Raw genomic sequence first — 22,942 nt, forward strand, 5'->3', positions numbered from 1 at the left:
TTACTTACTTACTTAATTGGCGCTTAACCGTCTAAACGGTTATGGCCGTCCAACAAGGCGCGCCAGTCGCTCCTTCGCTCCGCCAACCGGCGCCAATTGGTCACACCAAGGGAGTTTAAATCGTTTTCCACCTGGTCCTTCCAACGGAGTGGGGGCCGCCCTCTACCTCTGGAAACGGTAGCTTCAAACAATTTTGGGATGGCCTACAACTTTGCTATTCCGCGATAATTTTCTACACACGACCTACTACCACTTTTGTGAAGGAGTATGAGAAAAGATTCCTTCCAAGCAGATATAAAATTCCACGTTGTAGGAACAGGCTGAATAATCAGTTAGAGGCTGTTAAATGTGTTCAGCGCATTTTTTAAGAAAACAAGTGAGAATTAAATCAGGACCGTACTTGTAAGATTCCTTCAAAGACGTTATATATGAAAAAACTTCATCAGGAGATATTGCTGGAATATTAATTGTGTTAAGTGAGTTAAGTTGAAATGGATTTTCATTTGAAAAAGAATTAGATTCAGTGTAAAAGTTGGACTTGAAAAATTGTGCAAAGAAGTTGGCAATATCTCGCTACACAAATCATCCTGGTATTTTCAAGCAGAGGGAAATCCTTTAACCCTATGCTTAGAGTTTACGAAATCATGGAAGGCTTTCGGATTGCAAGTTATTTTCCTTTTCATCTTAAAGATGTACGTATTATAGCACGTTTTGTTTAATTCAAAATACTTATGAATAGCGTACTACGAGTAATCCGAGTGAGAGCCCGACCGTTTGAATAACTTGAAGAAGCGCGATTTTCTGTTTTTAAAGACTGGTTCGGTAGACACACGTTTTCACTTAGGTACGTGTTTTTCCAAAATACTGTAAATGGTGGTATAAATCTCAGAAGCATTTTTGTCAATATCTACACCGTATTTGAGCCAAGCCACTGAAGATAAAGTTTGATTAAGTTAGCTAAAATTAGCCTTCGCAAAGTCAAATCTGAAGCTAAAGTCGTATTTAGTAGCAATGCTACTCGGAGGATTTCATTCGAATTCGTATGCTATTTCCATGGAAGGGTGGTAAGGGTCTTCATGTACAGTAAGAGGTTCACACCCGCTTAGAGTACATTTTGATGTATCGTCAAAAAATACCAAATAAATCATCCCGAACATGTTAGAAGTTATATTTATCTGTTTAAGCAAAGTTCAGTTATTTCGGCTAAAAATTCGTTGTTGGACAGTTTTGAAGAAATAGGTACACTATCCTGGTCAGATATGGTCCATAATACATGCGGGAGATTAAAGTCACCCAGGACTATCATCGAATCAATGGGCTTCAACATTGAATTAACAATTTTGAGCAGGGAAATATGATCCATATACACCGAAGGATCAGAAGATGGTGGGATATAGCAGACGGCGATATAGACACAACCCATTCCGAGCTTGATTCCAATGCATTTGAATTCTGTAGAATCAATAATGGGTAAATGGAGGTGGGGTTTTGCTTCAGCTGAAGGTACATTCTTCTGTACCTTCAGCTGAAGCAAAACCCCACCTCCAATTCTGTTCAGGTGGTCATTTCTATATATTGGTAATCATGGGAAAGAATCTCGGAATTAAATATAGGAGGTTTTGGCCAAGTTTCAGTTCAATCGATAATGTTGTAATTGCAGTGAAAGGATTTCAAATACAATTCAGTTAGTTTAGTGTTTAAACCTCTAATATTTTGATAAAACATATTTAGGGCCGATTTAACATTCAGTTTTTTGATGCAATATTGTTATGCGGAAGGGTAGCAAGATTTGAAATATTAGTATAACGCCTACTTTCAAATTCCCGCACAAAAACACCAGGCGGCCAAAAAGAATTATTTAATATAGTATCAAAATGTGCGAATACATCAATCCTAAAAGACGAAATATCTCTAGGATAGTTAAAATTGAATTTTCGAACTGTCACGTTGTCACGCACACGTTGCTTTGGTTTCCGATGGCGTCCCTAGCTAGCTCAGTACATTTTGTAGGCCGTGGTTCAAAACCCGCCATCGTGGAACCGGACGCACACATATATACATTTCCTTACGTTCAATCTCTTCGGATTCACTTACCCACCGCACCACGGAATCCCACCCAACCTTGGACCGCTCGCATCATGTAACTTACCCTGCGGTCATCCTAATGCTATGCCCCATGCTCCTACTTACCTCCTCATCACTCCATCCTTCCCAAAAGAAACTAGCAAGCCATATTAGTTACTCTTTTCACTTTCAATAACGCATTTTAATAAACATAATCTTAGAATGTATACACAAGTGAAATAATCAAGCTTCGTTTAGATTAAATTAAATTTCTTCAAACAAACTAATTTATATATATATATATGCAGATCGAGTTTAACGTGTATGTGTTCGTTCCTCACAAAAAAATTATATTTACACAAACATATTAAAATAAAAAAAAACGTATTAAAAACAGTACGTATGTACGTATGAACCAGGCATATATATAATAAAGATAAACAAGTAAGGACGGGACTGTCTTCGGCTGTACCGAAGACTTCATACCTTTCATGAATGGGGCTGAACAATAATCTTATCCCATTCGTAATCTCCAAATAATCGGCTGTATAAGATAAGAAATATGTAGTGAACAGATGTACATAACTAAACGATTTTTAAGATAAATATAAAATAAAAAAAATAGGTAGGTACTGTAGGATTGACACAGGAACGGACAACAAGAAGTGGACAGACCTATTAGCTACTAGATAATACAACTCTACTGACATTAGATACATACGAACGAACACTTGACGAAAAATACATAACGCTGATTTAAAACGAACAAAAACGGAGTTAGTTACCGATTGAATTTCAACGACTGCGCGTTCTTTTCAATACCACTAATTAAAAATAATTTAAATAAACTATAAACTATATTTAATTGTTCAAAAGAACTTAATGCGTTTTATTTGGACCCACATTTTTGGGGGCTCAACCGGGAATGAGCCGTAACAATAATTAAGGTGGCAATCTATGCGCGGGCGTGTTAAAATCGCTCATAAAAGAAAGTGTTCGTAGTGAAGGTGCATTAGACCTATGAAAATATAGTTATTTTTGAAAAAACAAAAGAAGAAATTTTCATTTTGAGCCTCACATAAATAATAAGTTACTTTCTAAAGTTTTCTTCATTGAGAAGCAAAGGAATTTGCATAAAAACTGTATCTTAAGGTTACAGCCGAAACTCACAGCGTGAAAAATGGTCGGTAGCGTCAGTTGGCTACGAAGTTTAAATTTGTGAAGCCAAAGTTCAAATACGAAGAGTTATAGTATCGCACTCGTGAAACCAGAGAGATAATGTTTGGATTTGAAGTCGTTACATCAATTACGTCAGGTGTATAAGCCGCACAGCTATACATCAAAGAACACTACGAAAAAAAACCAGCTAACATATTGGAAAAGACGATATTCGGTTGCACGAGCATTGCACTCGTGAAAGAAGAGAAATTGAAGCCATAGCGACAATAAGCAGCACAGCTATACATCGAGACATTTTTGGAAGCTACACAGCGATATTTTCATGTGAATATCTCAAGTACAGAGTTTGCTAATAAACTAAGAAACTTAACGAAAGTCGAATTACCAAAAGTGATGTCAGTGAAAGCCGCACAGCAATACTGAGTTTAAAATTTGAAATCATTGCAACATTCGAAGCTGGTGTGAAAGCAGCATAGATATACATCGAAAGCTACAAACACTTCATAATTTATGAAAGTTACTCATCAACATATACATATCTGCTGCGAGAGAACTCAACTACAGACGAAATAAAAATTAACAGACCGAAATCCCAAAAGTCGAGACAGTTAGAGCCGTACAGATATACACAACGAGACAGGTGAATTTCACAAAAACAGCAGAACATAACCAAGGCCAACGAAAGCAGAAAAGGATCAGTATACCCTAACAGCACAAAATTCTGGAGGTACCACTATTTTCCATGTACGTAAGTGAGAAACTATTTATGTATGTACGAATACGAAAGCTGAAAATCGCAATATTTTTAGCAAATAGTAGAAACATATAAATGTACATATACATATATACATAGCAAAGGATAAAATAGATTAGTGAATGATTAAATGTAGTAAAGAAATCATTAAACATTATATTTTGAAGTTCATGCATGGGAACAAGAACATGATTACAATATATTTGTGTGCTGCAAAAGGTAATTATTCCAATTACGAATGTTAAAGAACATTTCTGAGTATTTTTGATTTGTATGGAAACATATATATTTATGTATATGTGTATGTGCAAGCTTGCAGTTTTACATTTTAAGAAGAGGATGGCAATATAGCCAAAGGGCATAGGTAGAAAGTCTACTTACTAAAGAAGAAAGTTAAAAAGAAGCAAGCCTATGAATATTGTACGTAGAAAGAATATAAGGCATTGCTTTCATATCTAGAAACATAGATCAACTTGTGGGAGTGAAGAGCAAATAAATCTTGTAAGATCATAAACTTAAGAATTGAGTTCGCAACACACGAAACATTTTATGTCAAAATAGAATGCGTACAAGTAGGTGCACATACATATATGTTACTTAGTAAAACATGAATATCATTTAAAAGTGGAAACAGGAAAGTACTACTTGTCAATATAGTAATCAAAACAAACCGAAAGAATTGAATGATTTTGTTTTGTTAACTGCGTGCATGCAAACAAGCAGGAATTTAATTCAGAGACAACGATTTGTATGTATGTACACGAGAATAAAAATAAAAATAGAAGTAAATAAATGCACAAGCAAATCAAACATAGACTACTGGAATCAAATGTTAAAAATTGCATGCTAAAACGTTACTATTAAACATTGCCAGTTTAGCTATTTTAATACTACTTTCTTAGCTGATAGATTAAACATATTTTTCACCATATTTTAATATTTACCCCATTTCCAAGACCATGGACGCTCAGACAATTTTAGCTATGACAGTAGAGTCATTAAAAGAAAACCTAAGAAGTGTTAACTTAAGTGTTCAATGACGTAAAAGTTACCTTAGGGACAGACTTCTTCGGCATTATCAATTATTACAAAGCGATGAAGAAAGTGATGCAGGAAGCGATAAAGGGACAACTTATGAAGAAGCCGTCAGTCCCGCTCCACAAACTTTAGTAATGAGGCCTAACTTCACTTTAAAGGACATCCAAGATAGCCTCCCGTCATTTACAGGGACCGACACATTGGACGTTTACGACCTGGTACAGGAGTTTGAGGATAATGCTCTAACGTTAGGTTGGAGTGAACTACAGAAGTATGTATACGATAAACAGCTACTCAAAGGAGCAGCAAAATTATTCTACGAAAGGGTGCATGGTTCGCGGCTGTCATCAAACATGCAGAGCTATGGTCAAAGCATGCCAAAGGCGTCGACCTCACAAAGTAGCGCAGATAATTCGAGAAAATGTTATAAGTGCTCAACAACAGCACACCTGGCAAAAGATTGTAGGAGCGGAGCTAAGCAGTATACGTGTTTTAAGTGTGGTCAAGCAGGGCATCGCAGTTTTGAATGCAAGGGAAATGCAGCAAAACCAATAAAAACAGAAAAGGGGACAGTTAATGCCATGCTTAATTCATCCCGAAATCACTGCAGCGGTTTAATCTTCAAGAAAATTGAAATAGGAAATGTAGCCGTCGATGCTATGGTCGACACCGGATCAGATTTGAGTTTGATTAATTACAGCACATTCCGTAAGTTGAACTACCCACAATTAAGTAACGAAAAACGAAGGTTAGTTGGTATCAGAGAAAGCGAATTAAACACAATAGGCAGTATAACTAAACAAATTAATGTAGATGACCTTGCAGTAGAAGTTACTTTTCATGTTACCAAATCTAATGACTTGCGCTACGAAGCCGCACTAGGAAACGATATACTGAGAGATGTAGATATCTCGTTTTCCGAAGGAAACGCCGAGTTTAAATCAAAACCCAAAAAACAGTGAGATAGAAGCGAGTAGGAAGAGAGATGTATCAGATAATTTTCTTCTGCTTGAATTTACAGCACTTTGTTTAGAAAACGAATTCGTTTATATTAAAAACGATTTGCCTTTAGACTTAACACATTTGCCAACAGATAAACGAGATTTAGTAAACCATGTTAGAGCAGTTCGTATCAGTACCGAAGTTGCAATCGCCAGTTGATATGAAAATTATTGTCTCCGATGATTTACCTATATATCAAACACCACGTAGAGTTTCGCATTCAGATCAACGCATAATTGATGAACAGGTCAACAATTGGCTTAAAGATGACATTGTAGAGCCAAGCAACTCCGAGTACGCATCGCCTGTGGTTCTCGTTTCAAAAAAGATGGAACCAAGCGATTGTGCTGTGACTACAGGAAATTGAACGAAAAGATTCTTCGGGACAATTTCCCAATTGCACTGAAAGACGATATATTAGAAAAGTTGCAAGGGGCCAAGATCTTTACCACCCTGGATTTAACTAACGGATTCTTTCATGTTCCGGTTGAATCAAACTCAAAGCGATATACCGCCTTTGTCACACAGGGTGGCCAATTTGAATTTAACTTTGTACCTTTTGGTATATGTAACTCACCTGCTGTTTTCTGTATGTAAATTTCAGCTATTTTTCGGGACTTAGTTCAGGAGGGAATCATCGTAATTTATATGGATGATATTATTATCCCGGCCAGAGGTGTAGACGATGGTTTGAAAAAACTTAAAATTATTTTAGGAAGAGCAGAAAGTTATGGGCTAAAGATAAAGTGGCAAAAATGCCAATTTATAAAAAGGAAAATACAATTTCTTGGTTACGTTATTGAGGATGGGGGTATAAAACCATCAGAAGATAAGATTAAAGCTATGAGTATGTTTCCATTACCACGTGATAGGAAATTCCTTCAAAGATACTTAGGTCTCACTTCCTATTTTAAACGATTTGTGGGGGGATACGCGGTAATCCCGAAGCCATTGAGCGATTTACTCAGAAAAGACACCGATTTTAGGGTCGAAGAGAAAGAAAACTTAGCATTTCAGCAACTTAAGTCAGCGCTTGTTAAAACACCAGTTTTAAAACTCTACAATCCTTATGCTGACACCGAAGTACATACGGATGCTTGTATGTATGGCTATGGGGGCGTACTTCTTCAGAAAGACATAGGTGACCAACGATTCCACCCCATCCAATATATGAGCCGAAAGACTAGGCCAGAGAAACAGAAGTACCACTCATATGAGGTGGAAGTTCCTGCGATCATAGAGGCCTCGAAAAAGTGGCGAATATATTTGCTGGGAAAAAAGATCAAAATCGTAAGCGACTGTAAGGCTTTCGCTCAGACGATGAAGAAAAAAGAAGTACCCCTTAGAGTTGCTCGTTGGGCCATGTACCTACAAGTCTTCGATTATGTGATTGAGCATAGGCCAGCAACGAAGATGAAGCATGTTGACGCACTAAGTCGAATGTCGTGTATGTTGCTAGAAGACTCTTTAAGCTTTCGCTTGAAAGAGGCGCAGCAAAGAAATGATTGGGTGAAGGCTATTGCTAAAGTTCTCGAAAACCAGGCTTATGAAGATTTTTATATGAAGAATGGTGTTTTATATAAGGACCCAGTTAACGAGTTAATAGTGGTTCCGCAAGCAATGGAAGAGGAATTTATTCGTGCGGCACATCGTCAGGGGCATTGGACAGCAAAAAAGACCTAAGATTACATAGGAAAACATTTTTATATACCACAAATTTTACCGAAGGTAAGCAAAATAGTAAAAAGTTGCGTAGAGTGCATTATTGCAGAAGCGAAAGTAGGAAAAAAGGAAGGATTACTCTCGCCTATCGACAAGGAAGATAGACCTCTTGCGACGTACCGTCTGGATCACGTAGGTCCAATGGAATTAACACACACAAAATAAAATCATTTGCTTGTCGTAGTAGAAGCGTTTAGCAAATTTCTTTGGCTCTATCCTACCAGAAGTACTGACTCAGCTTCAGCCATAGATCGATTAGAAAAACAGGCTTCAGTGTTTGGTAACCCTAGACGAATAATAACAGGTAGAGGTATTGCTTTTACGGCAAAAAGCTTTGATGAGTATTGCGACAGAGAAAATATTCAACATCTGTTAATTGCAACAGGGGTCCCTCGTGGTAATGGACAAGTAGAACACATACATCGCATTATTATTCCACTTCCTACGAAACTATGTCACAATAGCCCAGCAAGCTGGTACAAGTATGTCGAAACAGTCCAACGTTTTATCAATAATAGTCCAACAAGAAGTACCAGTTATACACCTTTTAAAATACTAACGGGGTTAGACATGCGTGTAGCCGAAACCATAGAACTGCGCAAGTTACTGGAAGATTCGTTAGTTGAAGAATTAAATAGCGAACGTGAAGATGTCAGACAACATGCAGTAGAAAATATTTCAAATATTCAAGAAGAGAATAAACGTTCATTTAATTCAAAGCGAAAACAAGAGACCGAATATAATGTAGATGAATTGGTTGCGATAAAAAGGACGGAATATGGTCCAGGCTTAAAACTTAAGGCCAAATTCTTAGGGCCATATGCTGTAAAACAAAGGCAGGTATGAAGTAGAAAAAGTAGGTGACCATGAGAGTCCCCATAAAACTACAACAATATCCGAGCACATGAGAGCCTGGAACCTATCGTTCGGGTCGAACGACATATCAGGACGGCCGAATGTAGGATTGACACAGGAACGGGCAACAAGAAGTGGACAGACCTATTAGCTACTAGATAATACAACTCTACTGACATTAGATACATACGAACGAACACTTGACGAAAAATACATGACGCTGATTTAAAACGAACGAAAACGGAGTTAGTTACCGATTGACTTTCAACGACTGCGCGTTCTTTTCAATACCTCTAATTAAAAATAGTTTAAATAAACTATAAACTATATTTAATTGTTCAAAAGAACTTAATGCGTTTTATTTGGACCCACAGTACTTTGTGTGAGGATGCAAAATTTCACGTTTTGTGCGGTATGCATGTAAAAACTATGACTACGAATCACGTATTTCAACAATATATGACGTAAACGTAGTCTTTGATGAAATTTGAAGCTTCTAGCCGTAAAAAAGGGCCAAAAATGACAGTTTATATGGGGTATATAATATATATACCACCGATCTCTTTGATTTTTTTCAGACAACAAAAAATGCTATATACGTATGCATTTGGTGAAATTTTAAGTTTCTAGCTGTTAAAATGGGGCTAAAATTGCGAATACTTTTATATATATATACATACTATATATACCACCGATCTCTATGATTTTTTCAGACAACAATATATGCTATATACGTAAGCAATCGCTGAAATTTGAAGCCTCTAGCTCTTAAAATGGGGCAGTAATTACGAAAAGTTTCTTATCTGAACAATCGGTTGTGGGGGATATATACTATATATAGACCGATCTCATCCTTTTTTTCAGACAATAATGTGTGCAATATACGAAAGCATATGGTGATGTTTGAATCTGATAAATTGAGGAAGATATGAAAAAAATCCTCTTTTTCTGAAAAATCGGTTGTATGGAGGATATATGCTATAGTGGTCCGATCTAGTTGATTCCGACAAATGTCTAATCGGACCCCTAAGTACATCCGCTCACCAAATTTTATCAAGATATCTCAAAAATTGAGAGACTAGTTTGCATACAAACAGACAGACGGACATGGCTAAATCAACTCAGCTCTTCATCCTGATTATTTCGGTATATTTAATGGTGGATCTATCTATACTATAAAAACCTTTTGTTAATATTATATTGTGGTGACTACTTTAACGAGGTGGGTCAGCCAACGGTAGGGCGAACAGCAAGCTGAATAAAAAAATTCAATTTGATGCAGGTTTCCAAGATGCGATAAAAGAATTTAAATGTGATGAAATTGAAGTATCAAAAATGTGATGAATATAATATCGCCCACATACCTACAAGCAATATAAAATGAATGTATCGCAAAAAAAAATTTAAATCAGAAAAATCCGTACCTGCGGATTTATCGAGGAGATTTGGGGCCGAAGTCGAAATTGAGGTCGCGTGAAACCCAAAACGGCGCGAAAGTTTCTATGATTTAAAAAAAAGTTCTTTATCATTTAAATACTCACCAGGTAAATAACTGTTCCACATCTTTATGCTGCCGGGAGGTCCTGTCCTGGTGGTTGATTGTTGTGTGCCCTTTTCCTTTTAAATTTTCGACCGAGACCACGCTTTTAATTGAAGGCAATTAGCCTTATATCAAAAATACAAAATTATTACTTTCGGCACTACACTGATCCTTTCTGGATCTTCGCGCACAAGGAATTTTAAAAAACTTAATAACTCAAGGTTCGAATGGAGCCGATAAAAACAAAAACAAAACTTAATAACAAAAAAAAAACGAATATATTTCCTTTTTTTTGGAAAGAGGAGCGCGCACTTCAACCCGATTTACTGCTATATTTTACTTTAATTTTTTTCTCCTCCAGTTACCCCCTTCTATACGGTCCAAATCGCTGAAAAAAAAAACCGTTTCCCTATGCCGTTTCCCACGGTCTTTCTTCTACCGCTATCTATCCCTGCCTTCATTCTCCCACATCATGCACGCCGCTCTGGTAACCTTACACATTAAGCTTTTTTTGTTATTGTGAATCTATGTGAATTCACAACAATGATATTTTTTGGAAATTTTCATTTGACATTTCTCGTGTTTACATATTTGGCAAACACGCTTTTACAATTTTTTGGGCAGATCAAATACATATGGGACTCTCTATCCATCCAAGTGGGCCAAGGTGTGAATGAAGCCCAACGCGTGGACGACCCAAGACCTGACACTGTCTCCTGCTTCGATAGCTATGCCGGGTATTTGTGGAGGATAGTATATATTGGATATTGGACCGCCCCGACGACTTGACCCTCATCGCCGGAGAGAGATTTACGGGAAGTATTATTATGTATAAAACTCACATATAAGCGGGTTACTTTGTGGATATTTTGTTTACCTTCCTTTCAGGTTGGCTGACATCATTGATTGGTTGTTGCTCTCCGGACGACTTGGCCTTCGTCGCCGGAGAAATACTGAGTGAATGAAGGAGGACTATTGCTTGAGGTCCTTGGCATGCCACGCACCTAGGCTTCTTCCCGACAACGTTTCCAACACGTACATTACCTAACGCTCGCGTTACTCTGAACTTACTACATTTTTTGCAAAGCTTCGCTTTTATATTTTTCTTAAAATCGCTTTATACGAAGTTGCGCTTATATATTTCTTGTCCGGATACAAACCGTAATTCAAGGATTCTTTTGTTGTATCGCGCCGCGTTTGTTTCATAGGTTTCGTGTAAATTTTCTTTAATCTTCTCCGTCATTAATCTCATTCTATCGCTGTCTTACAGCAACAGTAATTCACTGTTGTTAAGTGAATTTAGTTTCCGAGTCAGCGTAAAGTCTGCGCCACTGGTGAACATCATGAAGCAATAAACAGATCCCGCATTAAAAAATGAGAGAGCAAAAAATCATAGTTAGCTGTGAAACAAATTTTCTCGGCGTGACGTCACGCTTTTGACGACATGTTTTATTGCTGACGCAGTGTTCAGACTTTATTCCAATCGGAGTATTTTGCTCCGTTCTTACCTCCTACTACATTTTTTATCTCAAAGGTTTATTTGGGTCGAGTTGAGAACTAAATAGTATCACTTCGTAATATGTTTTGGTTGAAGCTTTTATTGTGTACGTATGAGAAGCTGATTATTTACAAGTGACGATTGGATGAAATGACGTGAATTCGTTGTTTGTGTCTTAAGACATGTTTGTTCACATTTTACTCACAGTTTTCGTACTTTTTTCGTTCGGAATGAGAAAAGAAGGAGTAGAATGTAAACAAAACATGTGTCCGGGCGAGATCTGTAAATCCTGCCAAAATTCAACATACAGCACTTTTTGAAGTTTTATATAAAAATGAGGTCAGGCAAGCCTGTTTTGCGATAACAGTCTTCAATTGGAGGCACCAATAGAGGTCAAATCTTCCTCCAAATGTCCTTCCCAACCCAGTGAAGGTTTTCACTTATCTCTGTTTACAAACTGCTGCAGCGTGTTCGTTCATCCGCATGATATGCCCTAGCTAGCGAAGCTTTTAGATTTTCAATCTCTGCACTATCGTCCTGTCTGCATAAAGCTCATATAGCTCATCATTATAGCTCCTTCGATACTCGCCGTCGACATCACGGAACGGACTATAAACCTTCCGGAGTACTTTCTCTCGAATACTCCAAGAGCCATCTCATTTTCTCTAGACACCTTTCATGATTCCGAGCCATACATCAGGACAAGTATGATGAGTGATTGGTAGAGCGAGAATTTTGTTCGTCGAAAGAGGACTTTACTTTTCAATTGCCTAAAGAAGCACTTGTTGGCAGTTGGAGTTATTCTCCGTTTGATTTCTAGGCCGACATTGTTTTTGCTTTGTTTTTTAATGCTGCTTCCCAAATGAACGAAATCCTTCACAGTCTCGAATTTATATCCGTAAACAGTGACGTGGCTACAAAGGCCACGATGGCAGCAACTACTTCGTATTGCCCTAAATTCACTGCAAGACCCACTTTTTTTAGGCTTTATCTTATACCAACTCTTCGCCGCCATGTTTGAACAGCCCTGCGTGTATCCCATCATTACTTGGCAACTTGTGATTCTTTTGCCGTGATACTGGACTGCCTCGGAGTGGTTTTCATCATCGGCAATCGACGTATCGGATTCGTCTTCCCCCACACTCTGTACGTCAGTTACCAGGTCGCCATCATCGTTCATTAAAAGAGCATGAAATATGTATGGTAAACCGAAAATAATAATAATAATATTTTTTCGCGATAAATATCTGGGGAGATAGAATGTGGAGTGTTAATGGAAGAATTAATTGGTCATCCTACACGTTTTAGGCCGACTCCATGTGCATCTGATAAGATAGATAACTTTTTTGCTGAGAAACATTTCATAGCAAAAACACAATCGAAAGGTTTTCCAAGCCACCAAATCAATTTGATGTTAGTTGTTAGCGCGCTTTCAAAAAGGAAAAAAAAATATAGTCCGAAAATTTTATTTTTACTCCGGCGTAGTCGCTGACTCAGGTAACAGTTTTAAGTACTCCGAACACTGGTAGCGAGACATGAGAGAAATGTAATAAATGGAAAAATTTCAAAAGCGCTACGTCATCAAACTTTTTTTCAAATTTGATTACAAATACAACAATTCCGGAATGCGGGATCTTTGCACACTCGATTATGGATGAACATGTTAATACCAAATAGGGAAAAGTATGGCAACAAACCCGCTGCCGAGTGTACGGCGCTGCGCAACGCACCCTCAATCTCTGGCAGATATATCTCTCAATCCCTCTGGTCTATTTTTAAATACGAACGGAAAGCAGCCAAAACCGATTGGTTGACCCGCTCAGCGGCATTTGATTGTGGCGAGTAAAACACGGTTTTCAAGTGTTTAACGCAGTACGTTTCTACCATTTTGGCAAAATGTTTGGATGTAAACTGCTGACCATTATCCGAGTGTATTATTTCCAGCACACCAAACTTATAAAAGATTTCCTCGGTGAGGAACTTCACAACATTGGTGGCCGTAGCTTCGCGCATTGCCTTTAAAAATGTGAACTTGGAAAATTGATCCACAACTACAAAGATATAGGTTTTGCCTCGTTTGGACCTAGGGTATTTGCCTAAAATATCTATATAAGTTTTTTGAAAGGGTCGTTCGGTAACTACCTCCTCCTATACCCGGTTTCAAAATAGGGTGACTATGCTTGCTTTCCTTACAAACCTGACAGTCGCGGACGTAGTTTCGGACTTGTACTACCATGTTTGGCCAACAGTATAAGCGTCGCAAGCGATGCAAAGTTTTTGCCATACCGCCGTGCAGCAGTTACGCAACAGTGCGCATTCTCGACTAAGGTCGATGTCAATGCAGCCGGCACCCACAACTTCCATTCATTTTCCTCCAATTTTATATTATCCAATTTGATTAAGTTACCTGTTAAATACTTACCTTTTAAATTGCATTGCTGAATTTATACTCAAATTTGAATTTTATACTTACCTTTTTACATACATACCTTGGTACCTACATATATACTTACCCTTTAAATTGAATACTTACCGAAAATTATACTTACCATACTCACCCTAAAGTCCTAATGTAAAACTCTTAAGAAATGATTGGAAAACTACCGCTTCTGTTCTATTTACTTACGTACTTTTGTATATGTATATTTGTATGCTCGCTGCACAGCGTAGCGAGCTGTGATGGACGACCGCGCAATCAGTTATCGTTGAGCGCGCGCATGTTAATGTCATAATTCTAATCCTTTCTAAAATTATAATTTGTAAAACAAAAAGTGAAGCAAGTAAAAATATCGAGCCATTAAATTATACTTATTTTATAACCTAAAGTTTGAAAATAAATATAACCTTGAATTAAATTAAAAAGGTGCAAGATTCGGTTATTTAAAAGCGGAAAAGGGGCAAGTAGTGAGCCCATATACAATTAAGTGAAACTTAAACATGGTCCTCTCGCCAGCCGAAGTGAAAATTGTGAATATAAATTTAAACAAAAAGAAGCACTAGAAAAGGCAAAGTTTGCTAGAAGAAAAGATTTTTAAAAGAAAAAAGCTGAAAATAAGCGAAAAATGCCAAAAAACTAAAGTGGTGAAGAATATAAAACTGAAAAAAGCGGTGTTAAAAAATTTGAAAAAGAAAAGAAAAAAATTTAAATTAAACAGTAAGGTGCTCCGGAAAACGTGAAAAAGAAAAGCAAAAAGCGGTGTTCAAAAAAAATTCGGCAATAGAGAAAAAGGGTATTCCAAAACCTGAAAAAGAAAAGAAAAATTTAAGAGTTGCAGTGCTCGAAAAAATCTGAAAAAGAGTTGCAGTGCTCGAAAATAGAAAGAAGTAAGGTGCCACGAAAAACCTGAAAAAGAAAATTTATTACAATTGCTGTGTTTGGAAAAAAACTTCAAAAAATTTTATTAAAAGTGCGGTGCTCGAAAAATCTGAAGAGAAATAGTAGGGTGCTCCGAAAAACCTGAAAACGAAAAATTTATTATATCGCTGTTTGAAGAAAAAACTTTAAAAATTTTATTAGAAGTGCGTTGCTCAAAAAAAAAAGAAGAAAATCTGAAAATAAAGAAGTAGGGTGTTCCGAAAACCTGAAAAATAAAAATTGTTACAAGTGTTGTGTTTGAGCAAAAAAAAAATAAGAAAAGAGGAAAAAGTAAAGTGCTCCAAAAACCTGAAGAATAAACGAAATTTGCCTTAATCAGTGTATTGCTCAAAAAACCTGAAAAGAAAAGAAAATATAAGTAGGTACAAGTGATGTTCTGAAAATCCTGAAAAGGAAGGAAAAAATTGTTAAATAAATGTGCTCGAAAGCATGAAAATCTGAGAGAAAAACGTGGCAAAATAAAGTAGGGAGCCGGACTTATGAAATAAAAAAATATATAAACATTACAAAAAAACAAAAAAATTATCGAACATCAAGAAGGTACAGTCCACAAGCGTCAGAAAAGGTTACCAGCACAGGCAGCAGAAACCGCTACCCGCATAAGCAGCGGATCTGTTAACAGCACCAGCAGCATTTCCCCATTACCAACACCAGAAAAATCTCGGAACAGCGGCGTACGGTAAATAGAAGGTATCCCAAGCAAAAAGTAAGTGCAGAAAAAATTGTCCTACTACACATACACAGATTTATATAACTTAGCGGACCTCTAAAGCATCTCTCGAGAAACCTCTTAAGTTCTCATATTTGCTATATAAAATATAACCTAAAAAAAAAAAAAAATCTCATAATCCCCGAACACAAGCCTCTCTAATCCGCTAAGATATATAAATCACACAGTTTCAAATACTTACATATATAAACCCTTATATATATTCCCCTTTGCCCTCCCTTGAATGCCCCTGAAAAGAAATGATAAAAAAACCCTTTATTTACCTCAACAAATTATTAACTCACACGGGTACATAGCACATATGTATGCAGGCATTTACCAAAGACTTAAATTCGGTTCAATAATATTCGCCTAACAACACTTTTGCCTCATTATCTTCAAAAAAAATCATTTACTTACATATTTTTACTTGTACTCAGAAGCGCTGAGACAAGTGCATAATTTTACGTCCATTAAACTACATAATTTGTATACACATACATATATATTACATATTTTCATTTGTGCTCAGAAGCGCTGAGACAAGCGCATAACCTCACCACCATTAGCATAGCAATTCAGCTCAACTCCATAATTGTAACATACAAATATACGTACATACACTTGTACTCAGAAGCGCTGATACAAGTGCACGAATCCACCCCCGTTAACATAGCTCTTCAGTGCACCTATATACTTGTACATACATATATATATATAATTTGTATACACATACATATATATTACATATATTCATTTGTGCTCAGAAGCGCTGAGACAAGCGCATAACCTCACCACCATTAGCATAGCAATTCAGCTCAACTCCATAATTGTAACATACAAATATACGTACATACACTTGTACTCAGAAGCGCTGATACAAGTGCACGAACCCACCCCCGTTAACATAGCAAGTCAGTGCACCTATATACTTGTACATACATATATATACAGTCACTGAAATAAGTGCCGCAAACAAAATTCCCAACGTGGTGTGATGGTAGCGTGCTCCGCCTATCACACCGTATGCCCTGGGTTCGCACCCCGGGCAAAGCAACATCAAAATTTTAGAAATAAGGTTTTTCAATTAGAAGAAAATTTTTCTAAGCGGGGTCACCCCTCGGCAGTGTTTGGCAAGCGCTCCGGGTATATTTCTGCCATGAAAAGCTCTCAGTGAAAACTCATCTGCCTTACAGAAGCCGTTCGGAGTCGGCATAAAACATGTAGGTCCATCCGGCCAATTTGTAGGGAAAATCAAGAGGAGCACGACGCAAATTGGAAGAGAAGCTCGGCCTTAGATCTCTTCGGAGGTTATTGCGCCTTATATTTATTTAGTTTTTAACAAAATTCCCACAGTGGGCAACAGAAAATAAAATTTGTATCAAAAATACAGTGGAACAAAAATACATAAAAACGAAGGAAAAATTTTGTATTAATTTTTTCATAAACCCCAACCCTAAAACAATTATAGAAATATATTATATTTATATTATATATTTATATTTATTTAGTTTTTAACAAAATTCCCACAGTGGGCAACAGAAAATAAAATTTGTATCAAAAATACAGTGGAACAAAAATACATAAAAACGAAGGAAAAATTTTGTATTAATTTTTTCATAAACCCCAACCCTAAAACAATTATAGAAATATATTGAGGTAATATTTTATATAATAAAAACGCTTTCTCCTAATAATATCTTTGTTGTGTACCTACTGGTTTTGCAGGGCAGTGTAGACCCAGGAAGTCGGGCTGGTGCGTCGCAAATAAAAGAAAAGGAAAGACCGAGTTAGTATCACACAATAACAATTTTAATTCACTATATTAAAGAGAACACTATTTGCTTTGTTTGTTGCCAGGGGTTTAATAAATTCAAATTAATTCAAATCCAAAGGGCATGCGCACATTTAAATTTAGGCACGTGATTAATTGGAAATCTAGATTCAATAACAATCGCAAATATTAAATTGTAAAAATGTATACACCCACAAAGCAGAGAATTAATTGCAGCGCACTTTACTATGCACTTGGCAAATTTACATGTAGGAAAATTAGTAATTTCAAATATTAATTATAATGAGAATCGCAACTTAGGAAAAATGAAAAATGTGGAAAATGGTTGGTTTGTATAACTCACCTTGGGCTAGCTGCCGGCTCGTGAACGTTCCAAAATAGAAGAAGGAGCCAAGACCGCGAAAAAGTCCGCGGCACCTGCCGATAGCTAACTTTCGTTGAGTTTTTCCCCTTCAAAGTCAGCTCTCGGCTGGTGGTAGCCGTTACCGGTATTAATAATAATATAACAAATGTGCGTGTTAGAGTGGTCCTAAACATGCCGGCCCCTTGCGGCGAGCAACTTGAAACTCGGTGAGTACGCCAGCAACCTTCTAAAGGCGGGATAAACTAAATAAATTTAAAAAATATGATATGTAGGTATGGTTGTGTCGTAAGTACGATCTCCGGCGGACATCCGTGCGTTAATGCACCTGGTTAATTGGATGTAATTTTTTTCTCTCTCTAGGTGTAATGGTTATGTATTATATAAAGGCTGGGCGTTATGGCTGGAACGCTCCTGAAACGGCCAGTCCGAAGATCGTCGGCTGCGTGAGGAGCCCATTGACCGTTGCTGGGGCTGTGCCACTAACCATAATGGTGGCGTACACGTCGGCCCCGAGTGTTAAGAGAACCGGCGCAGATCGATAGAACGTCGGGTCTGCGAGTCTCATCTGGAATCAACTGGAATGGTGCGGCGACCGAGGAGTCAATCGTCGCGGTTGGGTTGAGACGCGTATGCCGTGCTACCACCGTTGCCTTGGTCGTGATGCAATTTGTTACCCCATATTTCCCGCGCAACACTAGTGTGCACTTCGTAGTTCTGGCCGTATTAAGCCGTTCGAGTTGGAGGTCGTTTGCCAGATGCGCATCTATCACGGACGTCGGCGCGCAGGGATCAATGAGTACGCGCACCAGATGGAGGCACCCCCCTGCCTCTATTCGTATGATCGCTGTAGGAGCGATAGCAATAAATGCTCGGGTGATCGTCATCGCGTCATGGGTTTCCCGTAAGCGACCTGTCCTGAAGCCGGTGGGGTGCGCCTAATGTGGAACGACAGTGGTGGTGGTACCATCTTTGCATGGTTGATACGGAACCGCTCTGCCAGTGGAGCGTCGGGTCGAGCGGAACGGACGCGGCTCCGCGCCGCCCCGGCGCCCACTAGCATTGCGGTGCGATGGGCGGAAAGGACGTGTCTCCGCGCCCACCCCGTGTTCCATGTGTCTCTGATTGCATGTCTGGTCCTGGATTGCCTTCTGCTTCTCATGCTGAAGCAGTGGTCGGAAGGATCGTGCTTCTCCACTGGCCGTTGGGGCGATGGCTAAGGCCGCTGCACTTCTCGTGAACTCTTCCATCTCCTTCTCCTCCTCTTCGACCTGTTGGGCCCACGATCGTGTGTCCTCGGTGAAGTTGATCGATAGCACCTCGTCGGCGCTTTCGTCGTCGTCGCGCTCTTCGCAAGGGATCGGGCGTGGCCGTGCTTGCTCGTCCTCCATGTGAAGCGTAGTGTGGTGTGGTTCACAGCAGCGGTTGCAACGGTCGCTGCTAGGGCATATCTCTAACCGATGGAACGGCGATAGGCAATTGGGGCAGTGCCGGTGTATAAGGACGGCCCGGAGGAGATCTTCTGCCGACATTCCCCTGTACAGCGGGCATAGTCGTATGCCATGATTCTTCTGGCACAACCGGCAGGAGACGGTGAAGGAGTCAACGCGTTGCTCCGTCTTGTTGCGTTTGACCGAGAAACCCGTCATTCTGGAACGGGAACTTGTTATTATTTGTTTTGCATTCTAAGGGGGTTGGGTGGCGTATGGGCGGAGAAATGGAGCTTAATTGGCTGAGCTTGTGGTTGGCGTACTCGGGATAAAGGGTTTATTCGGGATGAATAATCTGGTTAAGTTATTCTGCCGATATAATGACGTGTAGTGGTTGAACCCACTGTTAGGGTTAGTAAACTTTGATTGACATACGCCAAAAATTATCTTTAGTTTTGAAAATAGTTTCATCAGAATGAAAATTCTGATATTGAAAGCCACCAATAGTAAAATTAAGAATTATTAAATATAGACTTAGGACAAACTATATTTTTTGGTGTTTGCGTAAGGCAGGCAATACGCGATAATATACGGTATATCACGGTAAACCCATGTGTTGTCACGGCTCCTTGTAATTGCCCTACAAAAATTTGGTCACAAAACTTATCCGCGCCCATGCAAATGTGACTATGAATGTAACCTATGACCGTAAAATGACGTGGAATGACGAGAGCTGGTGAATGAGATTGTCCCTTAAGCGACGTCGTGCATATAAAAAGTGCAGCGGATGTAAAGAGGCCTTTATTCGCTGTCTGGGAACACTCTTTGTGTTGATTTGGGCCATGTTTTGAGAATCACAAATTGTGGTGTGTTTGTTGATCTCAACACAACCCTGGCGGGAATAGCCTACACTATCGAGTGTGGAAATTTGTGGAGCTGGCAGCTGATAACTCTTCCACTCATTGGAGTGAGACAGCTGTGCGGTGCTGCCAATTTGGCAGCGTAATGATACATAATGGTCATGTCATGCAATTATTTAGGGACAGTTCGCGTCTGAGTCCTGACGCGACATAAAATTTATAGTATTTTGCAAAAATTTTAACTTCTCCCTTGATTGTAGTATCCAAAGCATATATGACACTACTTTATTCTTGCTTGGATTTCAAGCTGAAAGGACTGACGAAACTTTATCGGACTTCAGTAAAAAAAAAATAAATGTAAGGCGCGATAACCTCCGAAGATATCTAAGGCCGAGCTTCTCTTCCAATTTGCGTCGTGCTCCTGTTGATTTTCCCTACAAATTGGCCGGACGGGACCTACATGTTTTATGCCGACTCCGAACGGCATCTGCAAGGCAGATGAGTTTTCACTGAGAGCTTTTCATGGCAAAAATACACCCGGAGCACTTGCCAAACACTGCCGAGGGGCGACCCCGCTTAGAAAAATTTTCTTATAATTGAAAAACCTTATTTCTAAAATTTTGATGTTGCTTTGCCCGGGAGTTGAACCCAGGGCATACGGTGTGATAGGCCGAGCACGCTACCATCACACCACGGTGGCCGGACTTCAATACACACAAAAAATTTCTATCACGAAAGCGAGACTGCTATTGAGTGTGACATGTTTTTGTTTATGTTTTACATTTTTAATTTTGCACTAACCTTTTTAACAAGGAGAACAATGCGAATAAACCGCGAAAATTATTTCGGTCTCGAGTGGCTCACCCTTTTTTTTTCTCACAAGGAAGTTGATTTTGATTGGGTTTTTGTGCACCAAATTGTCAAACTAAAACAAAATTTTCATTTGTCGGGCAAAAAAGGTAAAGTTGTTTGGGTACTGATACTCGAGTTTGTTGGATCCCGCGGATCCCACTTGTGATCCCATGGGATCGCGCGCAATGTGTTTAGGGCATAAGAAAAGACAAAAGGAAATGTCATCGAGTGGCAACCTTGATTCGTTCATTCATAATGTCATTCATTCATGGAAATGAGTATAGAGACATTTTGAATGAATTTTCACTATGAAGAAAACGTGTGCTGGGTAAGTATACTAGTATCGTTCCCGTTTTATAATTTTGCAAAAATTATTCAATCTCTTTTTCTTTTTATTTATTCTTTATTTTCAGGTACCCTGCTACAACTTGGGTGGTTTGCTGGCACCACCTGAGTGAAAAAATCGATTTCTAGAGGATAGTAAATACCAAATGGTATGAATTCGCCATGCCACTACTACAACGCACTGCAGAGTTGGGGGAATCAAATTCGTTGTTACTCATTGGGCCGCGAGGTTCTGGAAAGACTACATTAATAAATGCAGTGCTTGCTGAGCTTGTTGGTTTGTCCGATTTTCAACAAAATACAATTCTGGTGCACTTGAATGGCAACCTGCATACAGACGATAAGCTGGCATTGAAATCAATTACTGTACAAATGCAATTAGAAAATGCTGCAAATGGTAAAGCTTTTGGTTCGTTCGCTGAAATTTTAGCTTTTCTTTTGGCATGTTTAAAATCGGGAGATAAACGCTCAAAAAGCGTTATATTCATATTGGAAGAGTTCGATCTCTTTTGTGTGCACCACAATCAAACATTGCTATACAATTGGTTCGACGTGTCACCTAGATGTTATTGAGCTACTGGAAAAACGTGTCAAATCTAGATTTTCTCATAGACAAATCTTCCTTTTTCCCTCAGCTAGTACATTTGAAAAGTATGTGGATATTTTCGAATTGTTATTAAGCATACCTGATGAAACAAAGTTGAAGCAAATAGCGGAGCGTGTATCTCATTAAAACATGTTTAATTCGACTGTGTTAACAATTCACCGCCAACATTTTAATCCATCCAAATATAATTTTAATAGAAAATATGTCGACTCATGGAATAATCACATAGCCGGTTTAATTGATGATAACGATTCGGTAGCTGTTTCCCTTTGCGTACATTATACGAAATGGACAAGAGCGAATCATTTTTAAAAATTTTCTAATTTCGCTTAGTGGCTCAGTTGGATCCGGATACGCAGCCACATATCACATCAGAGCAGATTTCTGAAGTGGTTGCTACCTACACAATTGATTCAAGAGTTGAGCTACTCTGTGGCTTGTCCGTACTCGAAATATGTCTTGTTATTGCTATAAAACACCATTCCGAAATGTATGATCGTGACCCTTTCAATTTTGAAATTGTGTTTGCAAAGGTCTCAACCACTATGCAAGGTATTGAACGTGCTGTCTCGCTGAAGGCGTTCAAACGTTTGCGTCACATGGAAGTAATACAACCGATTTCTAGCGTAGTTGGTAAAGTACTAAAAGATTTCGAAATGCATCGTCTAGCGCTAACTTACGTACAACTAAATGATGCAATACATAAATATCAAACGCTGCCAACTGAGGTATCGCAATGGGCGCAAAGTTCCATAATTTAAGTAAATCATAAACTATGATTTAAATTATTTACTTAAATTAAGAACTATGCATTGACATTAAGTAAGTTTGAATAAGATTTTCTGCATTTCCATTGAACTACTTCTATAAAGTGGGCGAATTCTTGGGCGGCAGCAAGCAACGTGAAATAGATTCTGCCATTTGGGCTGCAGAACAAACACAAGAAAAACCATTT

At 38.5% G+C, this 22,942-nt stretch overlaps 1 pseudogene; it reads left to right on the forward strand.

The window, feature by feature from the left end:
• Positions 1–8,329: 8,329 nt before the first annotated feature.
• LOC137235282 (origin recognition complex subunit 4-like) lies at positions 8,330–22,748 on the forward strand (annotated as a pseudogene).
• The last annotated feature ends 194 nt before the right edge of the window (positions 22,749–22,942 follow it).

Source organism: Eurosta solidaginis, chromosome X (assembly GCF_040869045.1).
Source record: "Eurosta solidaginis isolate ZX-2024a chromosome X, ASM4086904v1, whole genome shotgun sequence".
In the NCBI taxonomy this organism is placed as follows: Eukaryota; Metazoa; Arthropoda; class Insecta; order Diptera; family Tephritidae; genus Eurosta; species Eurosta solidaginis.